The following is a 13,393-nucleotide window of genomic DNA, read 5'->3' on the forward strand; positions in this document are numbered from 1 at the left end:
GTCCGTAATTCCCTCAAAATTATATTTCCAAACATTGATAATTTGATTTAGGTTGCCTTGTTGCAGAAGTTGTTTGTACAAATATTCACCTTGTTGAAACTTCTGTATGGAAAACAAACCATCAAAGCAACAGCACGCGACAGTCAGTTTGTGCCGCCTGTAAGAATCCGTTCTCAGGAGAGTATACATGCTTGCAATTATCAAATATTCTAAAATCCAGAGAACGTGAGGAACGTTGTGGATACATTTGAACCTCAAAGTACGGCTCCCATTGGAGTTGCTCAACATGTGCTGGAAATTGTGCAAATAAATGCTAACATAATAATTAACAGTAACAATAAAATACTGTAATATATTCAGGGGCACACACATATATCGTTTAATGATGAATTATGATAAATAGATTAACTCAGTGCCTAGGGAGGAGGAGAGGAGTGTGTGTGTGTGGGGGGGGGGAGACAGCTAGAAGTATGAGGAGGAGGGGGGGGGGGGTAGCCAGAAGCAATCAGTCTCAAGGAAGACGAAACACATAACAGCAAATGTATCCAGAATCATTTGTCGTGAAATCTCAAAACAATACGGTCCTCGGTACTCTCTTAACTTTGTTGATCACACTGATTTGATCTTCACAGTTCCTACGGGAGCGGCAAGTATCAGGTTTAATATTAGACATAAATTTCCACGCACAAGGCATTATCATGGAATTTTCAAGGGCTCCGCAGCCATTTTTCCTTATGTGTCTACCAGTTTCAGTTTTTCAGTTGAAAAACTTAAAACGGCGTCTGTAATACCTCGCAGTGCAGAATATATCCGATGCAGACATCTCTCATGTCAAACAAGCCTTTGGCTTACCTTTCTGTTGTAGTTTTTTATTTTTCGTCATTAAAACTAAAACGGAAAGGAAAGCCAAAGGCTTGTTTGACGTGAGGGATGTCAGCATCATATATTCTGCTCTGCGAGGTGTTACAAACGACGTTTTTAAGTTTTTCAACTGAAAAGCTGAAACTGGTAGACACATAAAGAAAAATGGCTGCGGAGCCCTTGAAAATTCCATGATAATGCCTTGTGCGTGGAATTTTATGTCTAATATTGAACCTGATACTTGCCGCTCCCATAGGAACTGTGAAGATCAAATTAGTGTGATAGTAGTTCCAACAAAGTTAAGAGAGTACCGAGGACCGTATTGTTTTGAGATTTCACGTCAAATGATTCTGGATACACTTTCTGTTACGTGTTTCGCCTTTCTTGAGACTGATTACTTCTGGCAACCCCCCCCCCCCCTCCTCCTCCTACTTCTAGCTATCTCTCTCCCCCCCCCCCCCCCCCCCCACACACACACACTCCTCTCCTCCTCCCTAGGCACTACTAAGTTAATCTATGTACAGAGGCACATTATAATACTTCCCATAATACGGTTTACATGGATGGATACGTACTTGACTGCAGGTTACGGTACAATAGATAGCGCTCCCTGCCGCGCACTCTACGTCAATTTGCAGACTGGGCAAAGTCACAGATAGTTGTGAGTCTATATAAATCATGCGGTAATGTGTTTAGTACACGCCAAAATTTAGGTACAGTATTCATACGAGTAAAGCGACATAAATTGTTGTGTCCCTCCAGTAAGCGTGACCGATGAAAAAGAACTTACAAGAACGGTCATATCGTTAAACTTCACGAAGTCTCAATTTCGACGCAAAATGCAGCTTGTTGGCAGTACCTATATTAATTAGTAGATAAGTGAGGATAGTTGTGATGTTTTTTTGTTCCTGAAGCTGTACATTATGTCCTGAGCGCACTAAGCATTCCTCGCAGTAATACCCACTTGGCGACGTTGCGATGTACCTCGATGTGATAAACTAGCATTGAGGAAATTTCACTCAGTAATACACATTATTATCGCGGTGTTGTCTGGTACCAAAATCATAGGAAATTCATATGTAAGTTATTAGGAAGGCGCCGAGAAAATACAAAAGTTTAGCATAAGACAAATGATATGGGGTGGTGTTATACTCCATAAATATAACGTGTGGCCATTATTTAAGTTTGATAAACGATTAAGGACGATTTTCGCAATTTGGATGAGGTTCCACCACAATTTTTATTTCGAATTACGTGTGATCGAAAGCATGAATGTCACGTGTGCACGGCGGACCAATCGGAACGTAGGAATTTCAAAGACATTTCGCCATCCAAACAACCGGTTGTCCAAGCACTACACTGCCTACAGGATTGGTGCAATGTTATGTGTTTGTGGGGTGTGAGAAATCAGTGGGCATCATGTGTTTATCAAATGTTGTTTCGAAATTGTTCGAACTGCAACGAGCTTCCACCTTCAGTGCCGGGTATTGCATCCTTTCTAGCATTTCTGACTGTGCAGTAAGGACCCTATGCATATTTTACAGCGAACGGGCTCCCCAGTTGCAGGGAAGACGGCCATAATAACGCCAAGGATAGCGTCAGAGGAATGTTAAACATAGTGATTTTTTATTTTTATTTTAAAATTCACGTGTTGTATGCAACGACACTTGTCAGGTAGGTAATAGTGAGTTTTTTCCGGTGCAATCTGAGCCACGTAGTCTATCGTGCATGTAAGCGACACAGTAAAATATCCAACTTTCGTCTTGTGCCTTTCTTCCCTGAATGAGGAACCCGCCATGTTGAAGCAGTTTGTTAATACGCTACTGCACTATTTGGTTACACAGAGGCGACGTAGTAGGGAATACCTAGAAGGCCAAACATGCGTCTGTTTGATATGTCGAGCTTGTGTTGTCTCGTCTAAGAACTAGGTATATCTTAAGTTCCTGTTTGTGCTTACATTCAGTCATAATGTGATGTTAAAGGTGTTATTGTACTTACTCATGAGAGTTGTAGTACTCTTGAACGCAGTGTTACTTAAAATAAAGTGATTATGGAAACTGTGCTACTCTTTTTATTTTATGCAGCTTTACAGTGTCTATTGGCGATGCATGCATAGTACAGTGAGTTCCTACAGTGTATTTGTATCGTAAATAAATATGGGAGCGGCGTTAACAAGTTCTCCCAGTCGATAAATATTAGTAGTTAAAGACTAGTAAGTTTTGTAGTTTGAGTTACTAGACTAGTATGCACATTCCGAATCGACCTGTGAGAAGAACTGTTGGGTTGTTCCAGTGGTAATGAAGTTTGACACGTGAAAGACTTGTCTGTTGTGTTTATTGGTACATCTACTTATTGTAACTGAACGTTGTCTATGGCCAGTGTTATTAAACAATTGGCGCATGTATTTACAGTGGGCGTAATCTTCCACTCGTTCAGGAACATTGGGGAAGTGCTTATTAAACATGCAATTCCATGCCCTTCAGAAAATTGATAAGAATTTATATCTTGAAGACTGGAATTTGCTAGTTATTTTTTTTATAAGAAACACTGCCGCCTCAGAGTAATATTCAGTCTGATTTGAGAAGGGATTTTGTAGAGGTAGTCATTCTTTTGAATGGTACAGCTGTTCATAAGTGTCTTGGAGGTTGTGACTGTGATAATTACACTTTTGTCAACATTTTTACACTGGTGGGCAATGCTTGGTCAGCAGGAAAGTAAAGTTTGTTGAAAAATGCTGAAATATAAAGCCACCAGTTGTATGTATAAATAGAATGCTCAGAAATTTATATATACTAATTTGGTAAATGGTGCTACAATATTAAACATTTTAGCGTTGTAGCACTGTGTTTTTACTTTGTGATGTGTTGGGGTTCCATATAACTCAGTCTCCAAGAACTAAAGCAATCCAGATTTATTACTTATGAAAATTGTGTTAAATTCACAGCAGAGTGGCTGTTTATTGTACATATTTCATTGTATCGATAAATATCAGCATTAATTTCCTTTTGCTTTGAGGGGTTGGGGCTAGAGCTGAATCTGAAGTTCCATTCACACTTCTACTCTATTTTGCCACATTTTTTTCCTTTAAATATTCACTTTTATTGGGTAATAATAGAGTAAACTTTAATAGAGCCCAATCTTGTAATAATGACTGTTGATTTTCATTTCAGTGATGTGATAAATTGAAAATATTATGATGGTTTACATATTTCAACATCAGTTACAACAGTGCATTTATTGTTATTATTTTAACTGGCAGCTTCTTAATGTAGCTAGATAACAGGGAAGATAATTATTTTAAAACAAATTTAAATTTGTTTTGAGTGATGGTAAGTAAAGTGCTTTACACATCACATATGTAGAAATAACATAGCTTAATGGAAAAGTGTGGTTGGAATAAATGCAGTGGTATAAGAAGGGAGAAGTACTTCCTACATTCACCAATGGCCGTGTTGCCAGCTAGTCATTGAACCATAAACTTATTTAATTCACAGAATAGACAAAGTTAAGCTATTGATACACACAAACTAGTTTCTTTTTTTAACCTTTCTGTACAGAAGTGGCGCACACTATGTGTTTATAAATGCAGTGATGCACTTACTATCAAGAATGTGAGGAAAAAGTAATTGCTAATTCTAAGCGTTCAGTAAAAATAAAGATTATGGTGGAAGTGATAATTTGTAAACATTTAGTAGCAGATCATTGCTGTGTATGGGGATGAAATCAAGCTACTGCAATGTAGGCATCCATTTTCACCATATCTGTTGACTAATGTAGGTCTTGTAAACAGTGTATATAGTAAAAAGGCACTGGGAGTCAAGCTGAACATTCTGTGGGGTTGAAATACAGTTAAGCTCTATAAATTTGTAGAGACAAATTTGTACTTCCACCATGAAAGTCATTCATCTTTCCGCTGTACTTGAATATGTGTTTTTAAGTATCCTTAACCTTGCGTATTTTACTAAAAGCTTTTGTTACTAGTTCATTGTGGGAATGAAAGATCTGGTACATTATATGGAAAGCTGTTGAATAAACAAGACTTGAGAAACATTGTATCTACTAAGTGTCCCCAAAACACAATATGCAACCAATAGTTCCTACTATTGAGTGCAGCCAGTGAAGACATAAGCTTTTTTACAAAGTGATTTTTTTCCCCAATACTATTTCATGGAAGAATATTGTACTGCTTCCTCCTTTAAGTCAGTCCATCAATGTCAAAATGACATATCAAAACAAGTGATCATGAAATAGAAGAAGAAAAACCCAAATTCCTCAACAGATGACAGACCACTGGACCAGATCATATACCAGTGTAAGTCTATGTATAGTATGCTAAAGAGCTTCCTCTTACAGGGACTAGAGAAATATAGTTTACGGAGTGTCTAGAAAGAAGCATTCTCCTTTTCAAGAAGGGCCATTGAATGGAACTACAGGCCTGTATCTCTGATGTTGGAACAGGTTTTAGGCTCACGGATGACATTTTTTGAGACCAAATCTCCCTGTAGGAATCAACATTTGTTATGAAAATAAAGATTGTGTGAAACCTCTGTTCATTTGAGACCCAGCAAGCAGTTGATATTAGTGTCCAGGTTGATGCCATGTTCCTGACTTTTAGAAGGCACTAAATATAGTTCCCCAATGCTGCCTGATGAACAAATTATGAACATACAGGATGTCAGCCCGGTGGTGTGTTTGGATTGATGAGTTTGTAGCAGACGTGATTCTCAGGGAGTGAAATCAAGATCTTTGGGTGTTCCACAAGGGAGTGTTAATAGCACCATTACTTTTCACAGTATGTATAAATGACCTAGTGGATAATTTCAGGAGGTCCATGAGTTAGTTTGTGAAGAGTGCTGATGTTCACAAGGTATTTGCAACACGTGAAAATTGTTGCAGAATGCAGGGAGAAATTCTGAGGCTTAATACTTGGTGCGGAGGTTGGCAGTTAACTGTCAATGTAAACAAACCTAACATATTGCACATAAACAGGCAGGACAATCACTGGAAGCAGTCATACCCACTACTTATAATGAGAGTATGCACAGGGAGTGATTTTAAGAGAAAAGACCACATAAAACTTATCATAAGCGAAGCCAGGCAGGTTTGTGGAAGAATACTCAGGAAGGGTTGCCAGTCACCAAGGGAGGTAGCTTACAAAATCCTAGTTCCTCCAAGATTTGAATGTTGCTGTTCAGTCTCAGATCTGTATTAAATAGGGTTAATAGAAGAAATAGAGAAGATCCAAAGAGAGCAATGTTTCTTGTTACTGACTCCTTTAGTAATCACCAATGTCTTGTAGATGCCCATCTAATTCCAACTGCAGACACTGCAAAAGCAGTGTTCAGCATATGGTGTGCGTTACTGTTAAAATTCTGGTTGTGAAACATACTGAAAAGTTGACCAATGTAGTGCTGCCTCCTATCTGTATCTTGAGAAAAGAGATTTAGGTCTACATGAGAATATCAACAATTGTTCATCTTACAAATACTTTGCGACTGGTACAGGTAACAGAAGTGACAGTGGTACATAAGTACCCTCTGATCATACCGTAAGGTGGCTTGTGGAATATAGGTATACGTGTAATGTGAGGTTGTCGGGGTTGAGTGTAACCTCAAGTGAACATAGTGGAAACAAGTTGGTCATTTAGACTATGAACTGATCAGTTGTGATTTTTCTTTGTTTAAATGTTGTGTAATTTTAAAACAGTGTGTTCAGTGATATGAGCTTTGAAATTACGTAATAATAGAAAAATATGTCTGACTTTGTCGACTTATAATATAAAGTGGCTAATTTGTTTTGCATGGAGCTAGTGTTAAGTTTCTGCTGGCAGTTTGTGCATTTAGAACTTAACCGACTGAAACTTGTTTTTCTTTGTAGTAATGATGTGATATAGTTTGCCATATAAAGAAGCATACAAGCTACATAGTTTGAAATGATTTTGCTGGTTGAATGTATGTGTAGTTAAAATGTGCTTCTTGCTTCATTAATAATAATGTTAACAGCAGCAGCTATTTAATATTGGTCAACAATAAAAAAGTATGGAGATTTTATGTCTTAAGAAGGATGTATGAATGGCACATTGTATTATCTCTTGAGGTACAAATGAAATAAAAAAGAAAACGTACTGCAGAGAAAACACTTTTGTGAGAACTCTTGCTTTGTGCCCAGAGCACTTTTGGTACTCCATGCATAAGTAATGAGAGTAGTTGCTGCCTACCAAGGAATCATATGAGATTTCTTCAGTTGGCAACATTCTTATGAAGTTCTGGTAGTTTGCTTGCCTCATTTCTGATTTGACACATTCACTGCATTTAACTGTGTGGCAGCAGCTACCTTTCTTAGTTGCTGTCAACAGTTCAGAATGTGTACTTTATTATGTTATGTAGTGATATGTGCTGTTCTAATGGCTGCATATCTCTCTCTCTCTCTCTCTCTCTCTCTCTCTCTCTCTCTCTCCCTCTCCCTCTCTCCCTCTCCCTCTCTCCCTCTCCCTCTCTCCCTCTCCCTCTCTCCCTCTCCCTCTCTCCCTCCCCCCCCTCTTCCCCCCTCCCCCCTCCCCCCCCCCCCCCCCCCCCCCCCCGATTTGTTTATGCTGCATGTAAGTGCCCACTGTTCTTATCAGTGTAAAACGAGTCAGTTTTGGAGTGGTTTATGTTCTGCAGCTGAAAGTATGCAAAGTATCAGATTATGCACTGGAAACATAACTAACCTATAAGGGAAGTGAAATAGTCATCTTTAGAGAATGTAGAGTTTATCATGTATTGTGATTGTGTGATGCAAATGGAAATAAAATGGTAAACTGTGCATGATCTGAAGGAAGAGTGGTACTCCACGAACCACTTTGAAGTACAGAGTGGAGGATACTCACTGTGGTACTGCATTAGGATTTCTTCCCATTGCAATTGCGTATGGAGCATTGGAAAAATAATTGCTTAAACACCTCTGTACATGACGTAATTAGTCCAATCTTATCTTAACGATCATGATGCGAACAGTACATAAAGGTTGTGTAGTATATTCTTAGATTCCACACGTAAAGCTGATAGTTGCAACTTGGTAAGTAGGCTTTTGCAGTATCGTTTGCATCAATTTTCAGATGTGCCAGCCAGTTCAGGTGTATCAACTCTGACACTTCCCTGTTGATCGAACAACCTGTCATTACACATGCTGCTGCTCTTTGTATATGTTCAGTATCCCCCGTTAGTCCTATTTGGTACAAATCCCACACATTTGTGCACTATTTTAGGAGGGCTTGCACAAGTGTGCTGTAAGCAACGTACTTTGTAGAGTGGTTGAATTTTCCCAGCATCCTAAAAATGAAACTAAGTTTGCTACCAGCTTTTTTTATGACAGAATCTGTGTGATTATTCTATTTCATATTCCTACAACCGATTCTAAATTTCTGAACATTTAACTAAGTTGCCAGTCTTTGTACCTCTGTAACATCTAATCAAGGTCTGAATATTTGTGCAGCTTTTCTTTTCAGGCAGTAGTTTGTGAAATATAACAGTGTGAACAGTAAGGATTCCAACACGTTTCCCTGGGACACACCTGAAGTTACTTTTACATCTCTTGATGACTCTCCATCCATGATAACATGCTGAATCCGCTCTACTTTCATTAAGTCAAATAGTTTTTGGAAATTGAGAAATACTGCATCTGACTGTCTCAATCAGTGAGTTTCAGAATTTTATATGAGAAGTGAAAGTTGTTTTTCACTTGTCTGATGTTTTTGGAATCTGTGCTGGTCAGATAGGTTGTAGGATTCTACAACACACAGATGTTGTGGGTATTGGACAATAATTTAGTGGATTCCTTCTGCTAACTTTTCTGCAGACTGGTGTAACCTGTGCTTTCTTCCAATTACTAGATATAGGTTTTGTTGAAGGGATCTGTGGTATCAAAAGGGGGCGAGGCTTACTCAGCCGCGAGGTCTGCATACAATCTGATTGGTATTTTGTCAGGCAGTAGGGGTTCTGTCAAGCATTGGAGCCTGGTTCAGTTTTCACGATTTTACTTGTTTCTAGGTTCTGTACCATTCATCTTTTCAGTGGTGTGAGAACTAAACTGGGGCAATACTCCTGGACTTTTTTTATATATAAAATAACATTTGAAAGCAGAGTTCAGCATTTATGATTTTTGCTTTGCTAGCATGATTTTCAGCTAATCATTCATAGGGTGCTGGCCATTGACTTCACATATGGCCAGTGACTTCACATATGGCCAGTATTTCTTTAGATTTTGTGAGAGATCTTTCATAAGATTCTACTGCAGTAATTGTTTAAGTCTTCACGTGTTGCCATCTTGAATGCCAAATGTTTCAATCAGCATCTGTGTGTACCTGAGTCAGAATAACAAAGTGAATGCCAGCAAGACACTGTTGAGTGTTGAATGGAGCATTGTTGTTGGGTCACAATTACATGCATGTGCGCATATGGTTGTGAGATCAACAGCTGTGTGGTTCTGTACTGACTACTTCCGCACGCTCTCTGTTGATAATGTGCAGTATTGGGTTCACTTCACAGGATGGTAGTAAACTCGTCATTTATGGAACACGTTCCTGTTGATAACATAGTTTTCCTATTTGTAGACTTCATAAAAGCAACAGTGTGTGCACTGTAATTCATGTTTAAAGGTGTATTCAGTATTAAAGGTCGGCTCAAACAGATAAGACTCCTTCATTAATCAACAAACTACATTAATATAATATACTAATCACTGTAATGTGCATGTAGTATATGATTCTTGTGCAGAGGTATTTGTTAATTGCAAGATGAGATTTCTTATAGAACTGTAGCAGAAGTCACTCACAAATACAAAACACAACCACGTCTGCAAACGCTGAACGAGCTTGAATAATGGCAAAGGGTAAATGCAACTTAGCCGAGTCACTACCCTCCTTTCTCGACTCTGTCGTCTGAACTACGGTCTGTGAATAGCTTGTAGAATTGTCTATGGATGTGAGTATATCCTCAATATTGTTTCCTAAGCTCACTTAGTTTTTCCAGGCTGCTTTAACAACTCTTCCTGTGTGGTGTATATCACCGCTTCACTTCTCTGGTGTATTTTGTGCTACTGCTTCCTGTAACAATTTTTAAATTCCTGCCTCTTTGAAGCTTTTATGTTAGCATGTAATGCTTGATTTGCACCCAAATCCGTCTGACAATATTAAGTAGCCGTAGTATGGTGAAAGCTTGAAGAACCCTGTGACAGTATTTTGTGCCACTTAAAGTGGCTTGGTGTGTGTAGAGAGGACCAAAGGATGCAATACTTTTTCTCAAGTCCCCTTTTAAGGGGTAAAACACCCCCAAAGATAATTTGGCATATTAAGTATGGAGGAAATTGTTTGAAATGATATGTATGTTTTTCACATAAAAGTTGATACATAGGCCTAATTAATGTTCTTGATATTTGTATAATCAACTTTTGTAATAATTTGAATTTTTGCAAAATACTCCACACCACCATTAAGTTCGAAAAATGAAAACGTTCGTTACAAAATAAGTTAATGAAACTTTAAACTTGCAGGCATTTGCAATAGACCTGGTTTCTGATATACTGTTCTTGAAAAATAAGCGGTACACACTGTGCTGTCAAAGTATTTCAACATAATTAAACTATCTAGTCTAGTTGTTTTATGTTTCAAATTGTCATTTTACATTCATTCTTGTTTTTTTTTTAGTATACCGTCTCACATACAAGTATTTTATTAATTGAAAATAATATGTTACTCATTATGATGATCCAAAATCATTATAATAATGACAAAATAAATGCTTAAAACATGTTTTCTTACAGCATACATGTAAAATGAGTTAAGTTTCCTTACAAAATATACATGACAGAGAACATAATGGAAAACAGAAATCAACTGGATTTCAAATTGTCGCGAGTGACCCTCTAAATAATCTGATTCATATTGAGCATATTTCAGTGTATTAGTAAGCCTTGGCGAATAGAATCAATTATATACTAGTGATTGCAGCTTGATTATATTGTTTCTCAAGTGGAGATTGACATAACAACTCAACAGAAGTAGATCTGAAAATCTTCTCACAAAGTTCTTCCAACATCGAAAGCTGTATATGGGCTCACAATTGTACTTGTGCCACAAGCCCTTTTGGGGGTCACGAAATGAGCAAATTTTTTGTCCTCGGGTATAATGCTCTGAACAGTCCTTTCACACTAAAATGTTTTCTCAAATATCTTTTGATCCGATCAGACAGATGCTGTTATGATGATAGTTGGGACTTCAAAAAGATCTGGAATTATCAGTCCAAACTCTTGATTAGTTTCTTTTGAAACCATGTGAAGGGTGATTCAGTGTGGAAAAGCAGTTTTGACCGTCAAACCCCAGGATAAGGAAGTTCATCTGGTGATCCCAAAGGGCTCAATGGCACAGGTACAGTCGTGAGATGTATACAGTTTTCAATGTTGGAAGAACTTTCTGAGAATTTAAGATGTAGTTATGGTTAAAGAATATGGATTTCAATCTCCACTTGAGAAACAACATAATAAAGCTGCAGTCCTGGTACATAATCAGTTCTCTTAACCAAGACTTACCAATGTATCGAAATATGCCTGATACTTATAGGGTCACTTGTGACAATTTGAAATCCTGCTGAATTTTGTTTTATATTGTGTTCTCTGTTGTGTATTTTATTTGAAGAAACTTTGTTCGTTTTTTGTATGTGGCATAGGAAAACATTGTTTTAAGCATTTAATTACAGTGTGTCGTTGTTATGATTTTGGGTCATAATAATGAGTTACTTATTATTTTCAATTAATAAAATACATGTATGGGAAACACTAAACTAAAAAAACACAAATGAATGAAAAATAACAATTTGAAACTTAAAACGATTGTAATCAAAATATGTAATTAGGCTAATAATGAATGTTTAGATAGTTTAATGAGGTATGTTGAAAATACCCAGCACATTGTGCATAGCTTGTTTCCAAAAATGGAATTTCAGAAACCAGCTTTATTACATATGGATGTATATAGCTTGAAAGCTTTTTTAATTTATTTTGTAAAAATTTTGTATTTTTCAAAATTAATTGATGGTGGTGGAGTATTTTGCAATATTTCAAATTATTGCAATATTTCAAATTATTGCAATATTTCAAATTATTGCAATATTTCAAATTATTGCAATATTTCAAATTATTGCAATATTTCAAATTATTGCAATATTTCAAATTATTGCAATATTTCAAATTATTGCAAAATTTCAAATTATTGCAAAATTTCAAATTATTGCAAAATTTCAAATTATTGCAAAATTTCAAATTATTGCAAAATTTCAAATTATTGCAAAATTTCAAATTATTGCAAAATTTCAAATTATTGCAAAATTTGATTACACAGACCTTTATATGAGAAACATATTTTTGTATATCATTATTTCGAAGGTATTCCCCTCCAAACCTAATGTGCCAAATTATCTTTTGGGGTGTCTTTCAACATTTAAAAGTGAAATACGTGGTTTCTTTTGTTTCACTAGTACCACAAGCTCTGCCTTACACAGATCATCCCAAACTTTTTCAGTAGCTACCAGTTGAGCCACGAAAGAAAATTGTCTGGATTCATCTTGTGGTAGGCTCGTGATTCCCTCGATTTGTAAACTAAGTGACAATTTAGTACGGAAACAGCTTGCAAGAAAAAACCTCTTCTGTCCTTTCCCAGGGAACAATAGTACGTCATAATTTTCTGTTCAGTTTTTGCTGACAAAATGACTGGCATTTATCAAAGTCAAATATAGCCACACAAGGCCTCTTAGAATTCGATAACACCACACAAGAATATCACGCGTTCACATTATTTTGCATCCCTTAATTTTTTTAGATCTGAATCGCAGGGCTCTGACGATTGTTAATAAATTAGTTTTGCTGCCACTGAATAGTTCTATCTTGCAAGAAGTAATACTTCTATGGTTTGATGTTTCTTTCTCTCATAATACCCACATACATTGTGCCCAACTCATTTTCATCTTTCTCTCTTTCTAACTGGATGTTTGTAGCCTAGGTAACAAGCCTCTTTATGTTCTATGCGGTATTCTTTGTGAACATTCATGACACTGTATGTTGTGTAAGACTTCACACACAATGGTAAGGAGAGTTGGGCTACAGAGTGGTGTGGCAACTGTTGTCATAGGAAAGCTGGGCAGGAGCAGAAATGATTAGCGAACAAGATTATCCGACAAACAGAAGATTTACTTAACTTTTATTTATCAGTGTATGACAATTCATTACAAATAATGCAGCACAAAACAGAGTCCAACTATGACAGTCAACAAGAGAGAGTCTACTAAAGCATGAATGATGGTGCTGGAACTGCGACTAGACACGATATGTGTAGCATCATGTGTCGAAGTGACTGCGAGTGCAAGTGGGCCAAGTGGCTGCCTCCGGCCGCCGTGTGTCGCAGCAGCAGAGGGCACTTGTATGGAGTCACTGGAGGTGTGGCTTAGCGGGTGTGCGCCACTAATTACACCCGATCCTGCGTGACCGCTATCAGTATCAAACAGAA

At 37.4% G+C, this 13,393-nt stretch overlaps 1 protein-coding gene across 3 annotated transcripts in view; it reads left to right on the top strand.

Moving 5' to 3' along the window:
• Nucleotides 1-2,201: 2,201 nt before the first annotated feature.
• LOC124723157 (homeotic protein female sterile) overlaps nt 2,202-13,393 on the top strand; it is a 263,408-nt gene continuing 252,216 nt past the window's right edge. For all 3 annotated transcript variants that reach the window (XM_047248347.1, XM_047248348.1, XM_047248349.1), the window contains exon 1: nt 2,202-2,535. The gene's annotated coding sequence lies outside the window, so the exon portion shown is untranslated. The remainder of the gene's footprint in view (nt 2,536-13,393) is intronic.

This window comes from Schistocerca piceifrons, chromosome X (assembly GCF_021461385.2).
Source record: "Schistocerca piceifrons isolate TAMUIC-IGC-003096 chromosome X, iqSchPice1.1, whole genome shotgun sequence".
NCBI classification, from domain to species: Eukaryota; Metazoa; Arthropoda; class Insecta; order Orthoptera; family Acrididae; genus Schistocerca; species Schistocerca piceifrons.